General features: G+C 44.2%; 1 protein-coding gene across 2 annotated transcripts in view; it reads left to right on the top strand.

The window, feature by feature from the left end:
- CLSTN2 (calsyntenin 2) overlaps nt 1-15,412 on the top strand; it is a 650,264-nt gene that overhangs the window by 596,078 nt on the left and 38,774 nt on the right. The window lies entirely within an intron of this gene.

Raw genomic sequence — 15,412 nt, 5'->3', positions numbered from 1 at the left:
GTTTCTGTTCAGTGGGTCTGGGGCAGGGCCTGAGAATTTGCATGTCTAGCAAGTTCCTCAACGTCTTAGCTCAGGCTGCTATAACAAAATACCACAGACCAGCAATTTAGACAACAGACGTTTATTTTCTCACAGTTCTGGAGTCTCGGAAGCCCAAGATCCAGGTTCCTGAAGGTCTGATTGCTGGTGAAGGCCCACTCCCTGGGCTGCAGATGGCTGCCTTCTCCCTGTCTCTCGTGACAGAGAGAAAAGGAGGGGGCTCTGGTCTTTCTTCCTCTTCTAATAAGTGCACTAATCCCACCATGGGGGCCCCACCCACATGACCTCATCGAAACCTAAGTATCTCCCAGAGACCTCACCTACAAACATCATCACATTGGGGGTTAGGCCTTCAACATATGCATTTTGAGGGGATACAAACATTCAGTTCATAGCACTAGGTGATGCTGATGCTGCTGGTCCAGAGACCACACTCTGAGAACCACAGTTCTGAGTCACCTTGTGAAAAGAAATGTGTTCAGTAAAACTTTTCCAAACTATTCTTGTCCCTGGAAGCCATGGTTCATGGTACATCTTGCAGAACAGTGTTTTACAAAACCCAGTTGGGAAAGAAGCCTGAAAGGCTCTGCAGAGAAAATTTTCCTGAGTGATGGCTAGTGAGGGACCACATCTCCATTGGCTGGTCCCGTCCCACTTACTAACTCCTGCAAGACACAGAGCCCTTGGAATGCACAGTCCCTACTTCACTGAGAGCAGGATTTCTGCCCTAACCTCTGGCTTGCACATCAACTCAGGCAACCCTACCTCTGTGGGGCTTTGCAGAATTTGCCAATTAGCCCAAGCCTGGGCAAGAGAAGCTTTGGCCTGGATGAGAGACTAATTGAAGTGCACTTTTTCACTAAGTGGAAATGAGGCCCATCAGTAAGGCCTGAAAGTTAAGGGATCTTCCCAGGGTATCATGCTGGGGTATGGTGGGAAGGAATAAACCAGCTGGTCCAGTGAGTTGGTTATGTAGGCAAAAATCATAGAATGGTGCCAGAGTACCAGGCAAATCATTGGTGCCTAATAACGGTGTGTCTTCTCTCCCCATGGATGAGTGTAAATCCCGGGTGCTAGCAATTCTTGATTTACACTCTCCAAGCACAAATTAGGAGAACAGTTTTTCAGGATGGTTTTGAGGATTTGCCTGAATGTTCCTCAACCAAATTGCAAATGGGGGTGGTCTCTTTGACTCAGATTACCTTTCATGTTTCCTGCTCCCCTGTGCTCCACTGCCCTGAGTCAGCAGTTGCTTTTTTTTTTAATTTTTTTTTTATTTTAACATGTTTATTGGAGTATAATTGCTTTACAATGGTGTGTTAGCTTCTGCTTTATAACAACGTGAATCAGCTATACATATACATATATCCCCATATCTCTTCCCTCTTGTGTCTCCCTCCCTCCCACTCTCCCTATCCCACCCCTCTAGGTGGTCACAAAGCACCTAGCTGATCTCCCTGTGCTATGCGGCTGCTTCCCACTAGCTATCTATTTTACATTTGGTAGTGTATATATGTCCATGCCACTCTCTCACTTTGTCCCAGCTTACCCTTCCCCCTCCCTGTATCCTCAAGCCCATTCTCTACTAGGTCTGTGTCTTTATTCCCGTCTTGCCCCTAGGTTCTTCAGGACCTTTTTTTTTTTTTTTTCAGATTCCATATATATGTGTCAGCATACAGTATTTGTTTTTCTCTTTCTGACTTACTTCACTCTGTATGACGGACTCTAGGTCTATCCACCTCACTACAAATAACTCAATTTCGTTTCTTTTTATGGCTGAGTAATATTCCATTGTATATATGTGCCACATCTTCTTTAACCATTCATCTGTCGATTGCTTTTTGACAGGAGGACCAGCGGGTGCTTTCTGAGCTGTCATAAACACCTAAGACTGAAAACCCACTGAACTTCTCCCTGCCAGTTCGGAAGTGCAGGCAACCTCCTGGGGAAATCTTAAATAGATTTACAAATAAGGGTGGCATCTTTGCTTTGGCATGTGGTTGATCTTGGCACTAACCAAGACCTCATCTTCCTAATGTTCCAAAACAGTGGCCTGAGGCCAGATGGCCTTGCAAATCCTCAGTGAGAACCCAATTTGCATGGTTTCTGCCCTCCTGGTTCAATAGCTCTCCATTTCAGGAGCTCTCCAGTTCAGTTTTGACCTACCCTGCAGGAGCTTATGTAGCTTATGTTTCCACTGTCATCTGAATCTAACACTTGATAAGGCTGTTGCAATAAAGAAAAGCTTTCTAGAACAAAAGGCACTAAAATAAAGTAACACACTGCTTAGCATGGAGTACAGATTTCTCAGGATCCCAGCCCCACTGCTCTCCACTAGCCTCACCACTGGCCTCACACATCTGACAGGGTGCTGGTTGGAATGTATCCTTCTATCATGCATAGAATTCATCTCTCTTAATTGCTTTATCGAATTTTTCATTTTGCTCTAATCTCATCTCTCTTCCAATTCACTAACTCTTTTGTCAGCTTTCTTGATTTTTTTTTTTTTTTTGCTTGTTTCAACAACTGTGTCTTTTATTTCTGACATTTCTCTTTGGTTCTTTTTCAAACCTGCCTTCCCCTATCTCCTTCCCAATTGCTCCATTTTCTCTGGTTCCTGGAACGTGAGTTTTTTGGGTTTTTTTTTGGGCTCAGTTCTTTAATGTTTTCCAAATGGTATTTTTTTTTTTTTCCCAAATGGTTTTCATCGTGGATATTTTTTACATCTCATTTGACTCCAGTTTAGGAGTCTGTGCAAACACACACACACACACATACACACACACACACACACACACACAGACTTCGGTGATGTTCAAATCCAGAAGACGATATTGAGGTATTTCCTTCTTTCAGATCACAGTGAACTGTGATCTTTTTTTTTTTTTTTAAACATCTTTATTGAAGTATAATTGCCTTACAATGGTGTGTTAGCTTCTGCTTTATAACAAAGTGAATCAGTTATACACATACAATATGTTCCCATATCTCTTCCCTCTTGCATCTCCCTCCCTCCCACCCTCCGCATCCCACCCCTCTAGGTGGTCACAAAGCACCGAGCTGATCTCCCTGTGCTATGTGGCTGCTTCCCACTAGCTATCTATTTTTCATTTGGTAGTGGATATATGTCCATGACACTCTCTTACCCTGTCACATGTCACCCCACCCCCTCCCCATATCCTCAAGTCCATTCTCTAGTAGGTCTGTGTCTTTATTCCCGTCTTGCCACTAGGTTCTTCATGGCTTTTTTTTTTTTATCCTTAGATTCCGTATATATGTGTTAGCATACTGTATTTGTTTTTCTCTTTCTGACTTACTTCACTCTGTATGACAGACTCTAACTCCATCCACCTCATTACAAATACCTCCATTTCATTTCTTTTTATGGCTGAGTAATATTCCATTGTATATATGTGCCACATCTTCTTTATCCATTCATCTGTCGATGGACATTTAGGTTGCTTCCATGTCCTGGCTATTGTAAATAGAGCTGCAATGAACATTTTGGTACATGACTCTTTTTGAACTATGGTTTTCTCAGGGTATATGCCCAGTAGTGGGATTGCTGGGTCGTATGGTAGTTCTATTTGTAGTTTTTTAAGGAACCTCCATACTGTTCTCCATAGTGGCTGTATCAATTTACATTCCCACCAACAGTGCAAGAGTGTTCCCTTTCCTCCACACCCTCTCCAGCATTTATTGTTTCTAGATTTTTTGATGATGGCCATTCTGATCGGTGTGAGATGATATCTCATTGTAGTTTTGATTTGCATTTCTCTAATGATTAATGATGTTGAGCATTCTTTCATGTGTCTGTTGGCAATCTGTATATCTTCTTTGGAGAAATGTCTATTTAGGTCTTCTGCCCATTTTTGGATTGGGTTGCTCGTTTTTTTGTTATTGAGCAGCATGAGCTGCTTGTAAATCTTGGAGATTAATCCTTTGTCAGTTGCTTCATTTGCAAATATTTTCTCCCATTCTGAGGGTTGTCTTTTGGTCTTGTTTATGGTTTCCTTTGCTGTGCAAAAGCTTTTAAGTTTCATTAGGTCCCATTTGTTTATTTGTGTTCTTATTTCCATTTCTCTGGGAGCTGGGTCAAAAAGAATCTTGCTGTGATGTATGTCATAGAGTATTCTGCCTATGTTTTCCTCTAAGAGTTTGATAGTGTCTGGCCTTACACTTAGGTCTTTAATCCATTTTGAGTTTATTTTTGTGCATGGTGTCAGGGAGTGTTCTAATTTCATACTTTTACATGTATCTGTCCAATTTTCCCAGCACCACTTATTGAAAAGGCTGTCTTTTCTCCATTGTGTATTCTTGCCTCCTTTATCAAAGATAAGGTGACCATATGTGTGTGGGTTTATCTCTGGGCTTTCTATCCTGTTCCATTGATCTATATTTCTGTTTTTGTGCCAGTACCAAACTGTCTTGATTACTGTAGCTTTGTAATATAGTCTGAAGTCAGGGAGCCTGATTCCCCCAGCTCCATTTTTCGGTCTCAAGATTGCTTTGGCTATTCGGGGTCTTTTGTGTTTCCATACAAATTGTGAAATTTTTTGTTCTAGTTCTGTGAAAAATGCCAGTGGTAGTTTGATAGGGATTGCATTGAATCTGTAGATTGCTTTGGGTAGTAGAGTCATTTTCACAATGTTGATTCTTCCAATCCAGGAACATGGTATATCTCTCCATCTATTTGTATCATCTTTAATTTCTTTCATCAGTGTCTTATAATTTTCTGCATACAGGTCTTTTGTCTCCTTAGGTAGGTTTATTCCTAGATATTTTATTCTTTTTGTTGCAATGGTAAACGGGAGTGTTTTCTTAATTTCACTTTCAGATTTTTCGTCATTAGTGTATAGAAACGCAAGAGATTTCTGTGCATTAATTTTGTATCCTGCTACTTTACCAAATTCATTGATTAGCCTAGGAGTTTTCTGGTAGCATCTTTAGGATTCTCTATGTATAGTATCATGTCATCTGCAAATAGTGACAGCTTTACTTCTTCTTTTCCGATTTGGATTCCTTTTATTTCTTTGTCTTCTCTGATTGCTGTTGCTAACACTTCCAAAACTATGTTGAATAATAGTGGTGAGAGTGGGCAACTTTGTCTTGTTCCTGATCTTAGTGGAAATGGTTTCAGCTTTTCACCATTGAGGACAATGTTGGCTGTGGGTTTGTCATATATGGCCTTTATTATGTTGAGGAAAGTTCCCTCTATGCCTACTTTCTGCAGGGCTTTTATCATAAATGGGTGTTGAATTTTGTCAAAAGCTTTCTCTGCATCTATTGAGATGATCATATGGTTTTTCTCCTTCAATTTGTTAATATGGTGTATCACATTGATTGATTTGCGTATATTGAAGAATCCTTGCATTCCCGGGATAAACCCCACTTGATCATGGTGTATGATCCTTTTAATGTGCTGTTGGATTCTGTTTGCTAGTATTTTGTTGAGGATTTTTGCATCTATGTTCATCAGTGATATTGGCCTGTAGTTTTCTTTCTTTGTGACATCTTTGTCTGGTTTTGGTGTCAGGGTGATGGTGGCCTCGTAGAATGAGTTTGGGAGTGTTCCTCCCTCTGCAATATTTTGGAAGAGCTTGAGAAGGATAGGTGTTAGCTCTTCTCTAAATGTTTGATAGAATTCACCAGTGAAGCCATCTGGTCCTGGGCTTTTGTTTGTTGGAAGGTTTTTAATCACAGTTTCAATTTCAGTGCTTGTGATTGGTCTGTTCATATTTTCTATTTCTTCCTGGTTCAGTCTTGGCAGTTTGCGCATTTCTAAGAATCTGTCCATTTCTTCCAGGTTGTCCATTTTATTGGCATAGAGTTGCTTGTAGTAATCTCTCATGATCTTTTGTATTTCTGCAGTGTCAGTGGTTACTTCTCCTTTTTCATTTCTAATTCTATTGATTTGAGTCTTCTCCCTTTTTCTCTTGATGAGTCTGTCTAATGGTTTATCAATTTTGCTTATCTTCTCAAAGAACCAGCTTTTAGTTTGATTGATTTTTGCTATTGTTTCCTTCATTTCTTTTTCATTTATTTCTGACCTGATCTTTATAATTTCTTTCCTTCTGCTGGCTTTGGGGTTTTTTTGTTCTTCTTTCTCTAATTGCTTTAGGTGCAAGGTTAGGTTGTTTATTCGAGATGTTTCCTGTTTCTTGAGGTAGGCTTGTATTGCTATAAACTTCCCTCTTAGCACTGCTTTTGCTGTGTCCCATAGGTTTTGTGTCGTCGTATCTCCATTGTCATTTGTTTCTAGGTATTTTTTGATTTCCCCTTTGATTTCTTCAGTGATCACTTCGTTATTAAGCAGTGTATTGTGTAGCCTCCATGTGTTTGTATTTTTTACTGATCTTTTCCTGTAATTGATATCTAGTCTCATAGCGTTGTGGTCCGAAAAGATACTTGATACGATTTCAATTTTCTTAAATTTACCAAGGCTTGATTTGTGACCCAAGATATGATCTATCCTGGAGAATGTTCCATGAGCACTTGAGAAAAATGTGTATTCTGTTGTTTTTGGGTGGAATGTCCTATAAATATCAATTAAGTCCATTTTGTTTAATGTATCATTTAAAGCTTGTGTTTCCTTATTTATTTTCATTTTGGATGATCTGTCCATTGGTGAAAGTGGGATGTTAAAGTCCCCTACTATGATTGTGTTGCTGTCGATTTCCCCTTTTATGGCTGTTAGTATTTGCCTTATGTATTGAGGTGCTCCTATGTTGGGTGCATAAATATTTACAATTGTTATACCTTCCTCTTGGATCGATCCCTTGATCATTATATAGTGTCCTTCTTTGTCTCTTGTAATAGTCTTTATTTTAAAGTCTATTTTGCCTGATATGAGAATTGCTACTCCAGCTTTCTTTTGATTTCCATTTGCATGGAATATCTTTTTCCATCCCCTCACTTTCAGTCTGTTTGTGTCTCTAGGTCTGAAGTGGATCTCTTGTAGACAGCATATATATGGGTCTTGTTTTTGCATCCATTCAGCCAGCCTGTGTCTTTTGGTGGGAGCATTTAATCCATTTACATTCAAGGTAATTATCGATATGTATGTTCCTATTCCCATTTTCTTAAATGTTTTGGGTTTGTTATTGTAGGTGTTTTCCTTCTCTTGTGTTTCTTGCCTAGAGAAGTTCCTTTAGCATTTGTTGTAAAGCTGGTTTGGTGGTGCTGAACTCTCTCAGCTTTTGCTTGTCTGTAAAGGTTTTAATTTCTCCATCACATCTGAATGAGATCCTTGCTGGGTAGAGTAATCTTGGTTGTAGGTTTTTCTCCTTCATCACTTTAAGTATATCCTGCCACTCCCTTCTGGCTTGCAGAGTTTCTGCTGAAAGATCAGATGTTAACCTTATGGGGATTCCCTTGTGTGTTATTTGCTGTTTTTCCCTTGCTGCCTTTAATATGTTTTCCTTATATTTAATTTTTGACAGTTTGATTAATATGTGTCTTGGCATGTTTCTCCTTGGGTTTATCCTGTATGGGACTCTCTGTGCTTCCAGGACTTGATTAACTATTTCCTTTCCCATATTAGGGAAGTTTTCAACTATAATCTCTTCAAATATTTTCTCAGTCCCTTTCTTTTTCTCTTCTTCTTCTGGGACCCCTATAATTCGAATGTTGGTGCATTTAATGTTGTCCCAGAGGTCTCTGAGACTGTCCTCAGTTCTTTTCATTCTTTTTTCTTTATCCTGCTCTGCGGTAGTTATTTCCACCATTTTATCTTCCAGGTCACTTATCCTTTCTTCTGCCTCAGTTATTCTGCTATTGATCCCATCTAGAGTATTTTTAATTTCATTTATTGTGTTTTTCATCATTGCTTGGTTCCTCTTTAGTTCTTCTACGTCCTTGTTAAATGTTTCTTGCATTTTGTCTATTCTGTTTCCAAGATTTTGGATCATCCTTACTATCATTATTCTGAATTCTTTTTCAGGTAGACTACCTATTTCCTCTTCATTTGTTAGGTCTGGTGTGTTTTGACCCTGCTCCTTCATCTGCTGTGTGTTTTTCTGTCGTCTCATTTTGCTTATCTTACTGTGTTTGGGGTCTCCTTTTCACAGGCTGCAGGTTCGTAGTTCCCGTTGTTTTTGGTATCTGTCCCCAGTGGCTAAGGTTGGTTCAGTGGGTTGTGTAGGCTTCCTGGTGGAGGGGACTAGTGCCTGAGTTCTGGTGGATGAGGCTGGATCTTGTCTTTCTGGTGGGCACGTCCACGTCTGGTGGTGTATTTTGGGGTGTCTGTGGCCTTATTATGATTTTAGGCAGCCTCTCTGCTAATGGATGGGGCTGTGTTCCTGTCTTGCTAGTTGTTTGGCATAGGGTGTCCAGCCCTGTAGCTTGCTGGTCGTTGAGTGAAGCTGGGTCTTGATGTTGAGATGGAGATCTCTGAGAGATTTTCGCCGTTTGGTATTACGTGGAGCTGGGAGTTCTCTTGTGGACCAATGTCCTGAAGTTGGCTCTCCCACCTCAGAGGCACGGCCCTGATGCCTGGCTGGAGCACCAAGAGCCTTTCGTCCACACGGCTCAGAGTAAAAGGGAGAAAAAATAGAAAGAAAGAAAGAAAGAGGCTATAATATAGTGAAGTAAAATAAAGCTATTATAAAGCAGAGCTATACAGACAAAATCTCACCCAGAAGCATATACATATACACTCACAAAAAAAAGGAAAAGGGGAAAAATTAATATATCCTGCTCCAAAAGTCCACCTCCTGAATTTGGGATGATTCGTTGTCTATTCAGGTATTCAACAGATGCAGGCACATCAAGTTGTTTGTGGAGTTTTAATCAGCTTCTTCTGAGGCTGCTGGGAGAGATTTCCCCTTCTCTTCTCTGTTCGCACAGCTCCTGGGGATCAGCTTTGGATTTGGACCCGCCTCTGCGTGTAGGTCACCTGAGGGCGTCTGTTCCCCGCCCAGACAGGACGGGGTTAAAGGAGCAGCTGCTTCGGGGGCTCTGGCTCACCCAGGCCGCGGGGAGGGAGGGGTACAGAGGAGGCGGGGTGAGCCTGCGGCGGCAGAGGCCAGCGTGACGTTGCAGCAGCCTGAGGCGCGCAGTGCGTTCTCCTGGGGAAGTTGTCCCCGGATCACGGGAGCCTGGCAGTGGCGGGCTGCACCAGCTCCCGGGAGAGGCGGTGTGGAGAGTGACCTGTGCTCGCACACAGGCTTTTTGGAGGCGGCAGCAGCAGCCCCAGCGTCTCACGCCCGTCTCTGGGGCCCGCGCTGATCGCTGCGGCTCGCGCCCGTCTGTGGAGCTTGTTTAGGCGGCGCTCTGAATCCCCTCTCCTTGCGCGCCGTGAAACAAAGAGGCAAGAAAAAGTCTCTTGCCTCTTCGGCAGCTGCAGACTTTCTCCCGGACTCCCTACCAGCCAGCTGTGGTGCGCTAACCCCTTCAGGCTGTGTTCACGCCGCCAACCCCAATCCTCTCCCTGCGATCCGACTGAAGCTGAGCCTCAGCTCCCAGCCCCTCCCGCCCCGGCGGGTGAGCAGACAAGCCTCTCGGGCTGGTGAGTGCTGCTCGGCACGGATCCTCTGTGCGGGAGTCTCTCCACTTTGCCCTCTGCACCCCTGTAGCTGCGCTCTCCTCCGTGGCTCCGAAGCTTCCCCCCTCTACCACCCACAGTCTCTGCCCGCGAAGGGGCTTCTTAGTGCGTGGAAACCTTTCCTCCTTCACAGCTCCCTCCCACTGGTGCAGGTGCCGTCCCTATTCTTTTGTCTCTGTTATTTCTTTTTTCTTTTGCCCTACCCAAGTACGGGGGGAGTTTCTTGCCTGTTTGGAGGTCGGACGTTTTCTGTCAGCGCTCAGTGGGTGTTCTGTAGGAGGAGTTCCACGTGTAGATGTATTTCTACGGTATCTGTGGGAAGGAAGGTGATCTCCACGTCTTACTCTTCCGCCATCTTCTGGAACGTGAGTTTTGATGCTTTTTCTCACACACGCAAAGGATTGTTCCCTCTTTGTTTTATCAGTGTTTACTCTGAGCTCATCTCGGGCAGGAATTGTCCTGCTCATGCCCTAGGTTGTGGGCACATGTCTGTCCAGAGGTTTTGAGTATGTCTTTGATAAAGGCCTAAAGACTTCAAGGATGCATTTTTTTTTTTAAATATCTATTTTTTTATTTTTGGCTGCGTCGGGTCTTAGTTGTGGCATGCAGGATCTTTCGTTGTGGCTCGAGGGCTCTTTGTTGTGGTACATGGGCTTCTCTATAGTTGTGGCATGCAGGCTCCAGAGCGCGTAGTCTCAATAGGTACGGTGCGCAGGCTTAGTTGCCCCACGGCATGTGGGATCCTAATTCCCTGACCAGGGATCCAACCCGCATCCCTTGCATTGGAAGGAGGATTCTCAACCAATGGACACCAGGGAACTCCCAAGGATGTATTTTTAAAGTAGTGTCTGAGTTCCGGATTGCCACACCATGTGGGCTGTTTACACTTGGAGCCAATGCGCATGCTTAGAGCAGGCTTGGGGGTGTAACATCTCAGAGGAGACGCGTGTCAGAGAGGTTGGCTGGCTTCCTCCCAGCATCCTTAGGTTGATGTCAGTGGTTGTCCCAAGACCCAGGCTTCAGACAGTCCCAGGCTTTATGCAGACATGCCAACTAGAGTTTTCTTTGCACAGGGGACCTGAGACATTCCTCATTCTCGTAGGCTTCGAAACCATAGCTGATAGCCTGAGCCTTTCTAACTCTCTTATTTTTGTTTTATTTTGTTATTGTTGTTGTTATAGTTTGTGCAGCATCTCAGTGTATTTGGAAAAGAAAAGAGTTTCCATGTTTGTTCAGGTTGAAAATATGCTCTAAGCATTGGGGGTGCTTTATTTTAGCTCATTTCACACAGTAACCCTACGATGTAGATACTATTATTATCCTCACTGTACACATGAAGGAGTTGAGGATTAAGAAGCTTTGTGTATTTTCCCGAAGTCCGAACATGATTCCCCAGAAATTCCTAAAGCAGGCGTGACACCCAACCCGTGACCCCCAGACTCGACCTGCGTGGACTCTCCACCCCCTCCTTGGCTGCCCTGCTCACCACACTCTGTGGCTGCCTTCAGCCCCAGGGCAGCCCCTCACTCTGTCCGCCCCCCACTCATACCAAAGCTTTCCCACCCTTCCCCTGCTACATTTGGTCCTCTCGCCCTGCTGAAATGCTTTCCATCTTGCGACAGCCTGTCCCAGACACACTTTCTCAGCCTTTCCCCTCTCTAGTATGTATTATAAGTTCTGAGTAAGAGTGAGTGTGAAGAGGTGAGAGTGGACAAGAGAAGCATGATCAGAACTTGGCAGTAACTTAGCTGGAGGGAGGGGCAGAGGGAGGAAGTTGAAAGCAATGCTTGGATGACAGATCGGATAAAGGAACATTTGCTGAGGCAGGGAACACAGAACAGGGAGCAGGCAGGGCTGGAGCACGGGGCTGTAGAGCTCAATTTTGGACATGGTGAGTTTGAAGTGCCTGTGGAACATCTAGTGGACCATTCAGGGACAATCTGACATGTGAGTCCATTGCTCAGAAGATAAGTATCTGCTCAAGATCCTGATTTGGCAGTCTGCGTGCAAAGCTGAGCCAGTGGTTGTGTATGGAATGGAAAGAAGAGAGGCCAAGCGGGGAAGCCCACCATGGGGTTGTGGTTCACTTAACTTCCAATAGAAACGCCTTGAGATTAGAGACCATGTCATTTCTTTCCCTGTATTTTCTAATAATTTTCTGCCTAAGACAGAACTGGTCCTCCTGCTTTATAGGGTTGCAGTGAGGATTAAATAGTACAAAGAAGAGGAAAAGCTGCTTTGACATTGAGAAGCATGTTCCAAGATTGATTGTTGCTATGACAACCATCCTCCTCCAGCCCCCAAACGTCCATAAGTCCTGTTGCCTACAGAAGAAGAGCTGTTCAAGTCCTCGGGCCTCAGTTTCAAGCTATCCTTGCAGCCTCATCTCCCACTCCTCACCTTGCCCAAACCAACGTGACCCCTCCAAGCTCTGTGTCTGTGCTCCTTCCCTCCTCCCAGTGCAATCAGACACCCGACCCCTCCACTGCATCACCCTGGTGCCTTGCACAAATCTGTGGACATGAGTCACAACTGTTACCTTTCTGTCGATTCTGTGTCTGAACTGGAAGCTCCATGAGGGCAGGTGGCTTCTTTTCTTCAAAAAGCAGGATATGCAGCTAGTAAATGTCTATAGGACTGAGTGAATGAGTGAATCTCCATTTGCCCCAAACCTAGTAGCTTCTTTGCCAATTGAAAGGACAGATGAATGAGGGAATAAAAGGTTTCTGCTCCATTTTTCTGGAATTTTTCCTTGCCGTCTATTCCTAATGAAATCTTAACAGTTCTAGCCACCCTAAATGCCACCTTCTCCCAACCAGAAGTCTGGATCTCACAGTGCTTTGCACTTTGTCTGTAAGACTTATCTCAATTCCGACTGCATCTGAGGCTTCTGTGTATTTGATACCTAACCACAACCACCATGCCCTGCCCCAGATTGAAAATCTTGCAGGCAAAGCATGTATCTGATAAGTGCTGCATCCCAAGCAGCCCTTAGTACATTCCCTCGCACATTGGTTCATAGGTAAATGTATCTCACATTGAATAACTGCATTCAAAAATACCTGACTTCCTAGGAAAACCAACTCAGAACTTCCAGTGTGGCCCTTTCAAGGACATTTGGACCAGCTTGTGGGCAGCCTGATCTCCTCCCCTCTCATGGGAGGCTTCCCCAGTCTCCAACTCAACCCTGGAGTACCAGCCTGCTCCCAACTCAGACCTCCTTGGCATTGTCCCTGCTATCCACCCTTCCTCAGCGTTTGTCCCTGGGCCTCGGTCTCTGATTCACTCCCCAGCTAAACAGCAGCTGCCACCAGCCACCCTGGGAACACACCTGCAGGTTTCCAGAGGGCAAAGTGTCTTTGGTCCAGCTGAGGGCTTGGGCACTGTCTCTGGGGATGGCATTGGACATGCCTGGTGCCAGCTGGGTTCCCCAGGGATTCATGCACAATCAGGAATGAAAGTTCCTCTCTCCCCCCAGGAAAGGTCACTTTGCCTAATTTCCTCTTTTCATGGTGGAGCCATTGCCTTGACACAGTTATTTTTGCTGCCTCCTGGCTTGATCATTTTTCAGTTACAGTTTGTCCCTGCAGAGGGTTAATGAGGGTCTCTTTCTCATCATAGATCCACATTTATGAAACCCTAATTAGGCGTTTCCTTTAGCTGCCTTCATAGATTACTTGGTGCAAGAAGTCTGCAGGAGTAAGCCTAGTCTGACTGACAGCCTCTGTTTGGATGCCGAGTTAGGAGCTCACTGGGGAAGCTCTCAATCTTTACTATGTCTAGGTCAGCTCAGCCTGCTCCCCACTCCCAGAAGGCCCTACCTTCTGACCTTGGAAAATATAAATATTGCCATCTTTTGTGACCCATATTAAAATAAGATAAAACGTATTCCCCTTCCAAATTGCCAGGATTTTCTATTTTTTTAAATACTCAATGTGGTAAAGGTACAATGCACAAGCAGTCTCACACTGTGTGGCAGGAGCATAAATAAGCACAAACTATTGCAGGAAAAAATTGGATGATGTATGTCGAGAGCCTTCAAAAATACCTCCAACGTTTGATCCAGTAATTTCATTCCAGGAATCTCTTCCAAGGATATAATCAGAAATGCAGACAAATATTTATGCAAAAAGAAATTCACTGTGGTATCATTTATAATTGCTGGTACACAATGAATACCTGAGAATAAGGGAATAATGAAGTATAAAATATAGTATAGTATAATGTAGTGTATCCATATTATACAGCCATCTAAAAATGAAGATAGTAAAGGCATTTTAATGCTGATGTTAAGTGAGATAAGCAAACTTTCAAGTTGTATGTACAGTGTGTTCCAAATAGACCTTTCCCAACTGTTGTTTCATGGGATGCTTATAGGAATGCTATAAATAGAAAAGTTCCGTTTTCCGAAAGGTTGAAAAATTGTTACAGGTGTATACGTTGAGGCTGCTGGGGACCTTGGATAGGCTAATGACATGGGAAATGAAAAAACAAAAACAAAAACCAAGGCTTGGTGTTCAGCATCACTGTTTTTAGGTGGGACATCACAAGGGCTGCTGTTCATGGAGCACATTTCAGAAAAGCTGGGGGATGTGGGGATGTCTAGGAGAAGATTGTAACGTTGACAGGGGTTGCTACTCCTGTTAAGCTACGGACTTATTTTGCTTCCTCCTTGGAATTTTTTTGTATTGTCCTACAAAAATGCTGTAAGTGTTGTGAAAGAAAGCGGGCCAGAGGACCAGCCTCCATCCATCTTCGGCAGACGCGGAGTGCTGTAGAGTCAGCGAGTGCGTGGATTCAACATAGCAGCCAGGCCCGAGAGGGAGGCCACTGGAAGAGTGGTGATGGCGGCCTGGGCAGGGGAGACCCCCAGTGCTGCCTGATTGGCTCTCGTGTTCTGCCTATATTTCAAAGGGCGTGAGGTGTGGACAGGGTCACGGCACTGCCATCTGTCCACTCTCCACCCTGGGACTGGTCAGAGGTTTCCTGATGCCTCAGAGACCATCCCCAGGATGTTCTGACTGGCCATCCGTGATGGCAAACCCCAAGTCCAGCGTGCATTGGGTCTCCTTGGATTAGATGCTTCCTCATTCAGAACTCTCCTTAGTTCCCCACTCTTTCATCACCCCTAGACTGTGTCTTCAGAGCTTCCTTTGTGCCACACCTACACCCCTAGGTCAGCCTCACCTGGGTCAGAGACCCACCCCAAGATCCCTGCACCCAGCCCAGTGTCTGGTCTCAGGCATCAAGCAGAAGGTGGGTGTAAATAGAATTAGGACCTCTAGTGAGATGTATCAGGTACTGAGCTGTACACTCAGTGAAGTGTAACAGGATTTTGGAGACATCTGCCTGGACCCCTCCTGCTAACCTTCCAAGGGCCCCTAAAATATTCATCAGGCTTTATCAGGTTAATGGATTTCAAAAGGAGCAATTTTCTGAGACATGAGACAGAACCGTATAAAAAGAACATTAAGGGGAAAAAATCTTATTCCAGAATGAAAGGGAAAAGATCATTTAGCATCCTTTTTCATGTTATCTATTCATGAGAAACAGCACATTTAATCCAGAGCAGGGTGTAGGGAGGATTTTGATGTCCTCACTTGGGGTCACCTTCATGCAGAACCCATCTGCCTCCGCTGCCACAGACGGCAGGGGCAATGGAGGCAAGAGGACGCAGATGAGAGACACTTCCGAGGTGGACTCCACAGGGTACAGAGGGATTTGAGGGAGAGGGAGTGGGGAGGAGAGAGAGCCTAATGCGACTTCCAAGACACTTGCTTAGGGGATCGGAGGGAGGGGGCTCCCGTCCCCAGCCTTGTCACCTTTTAT

The sequence above is a fragment of the Balaenoptera ricei genome, chromosome 4 (genome assembly GCF_028023285.1).
Source record: "Balaenoptera ricei isolate mBalRic1 chromosome 4, mBalRic1.hap2, whole genome shotgun sequence".
Classification (NCBI taxonomy): Eukaryota; Metazoa; Chordata; class Mammalia; order Artiodactyla; family Balaenopteridae; genus Balaenoptera; species Balaenoptera ricei.
The sequence above is the reverse complement of the archived record's forward strand: the minus strand, read 5'-3'. Positions and strand labels throughout refer to the sequence as shown.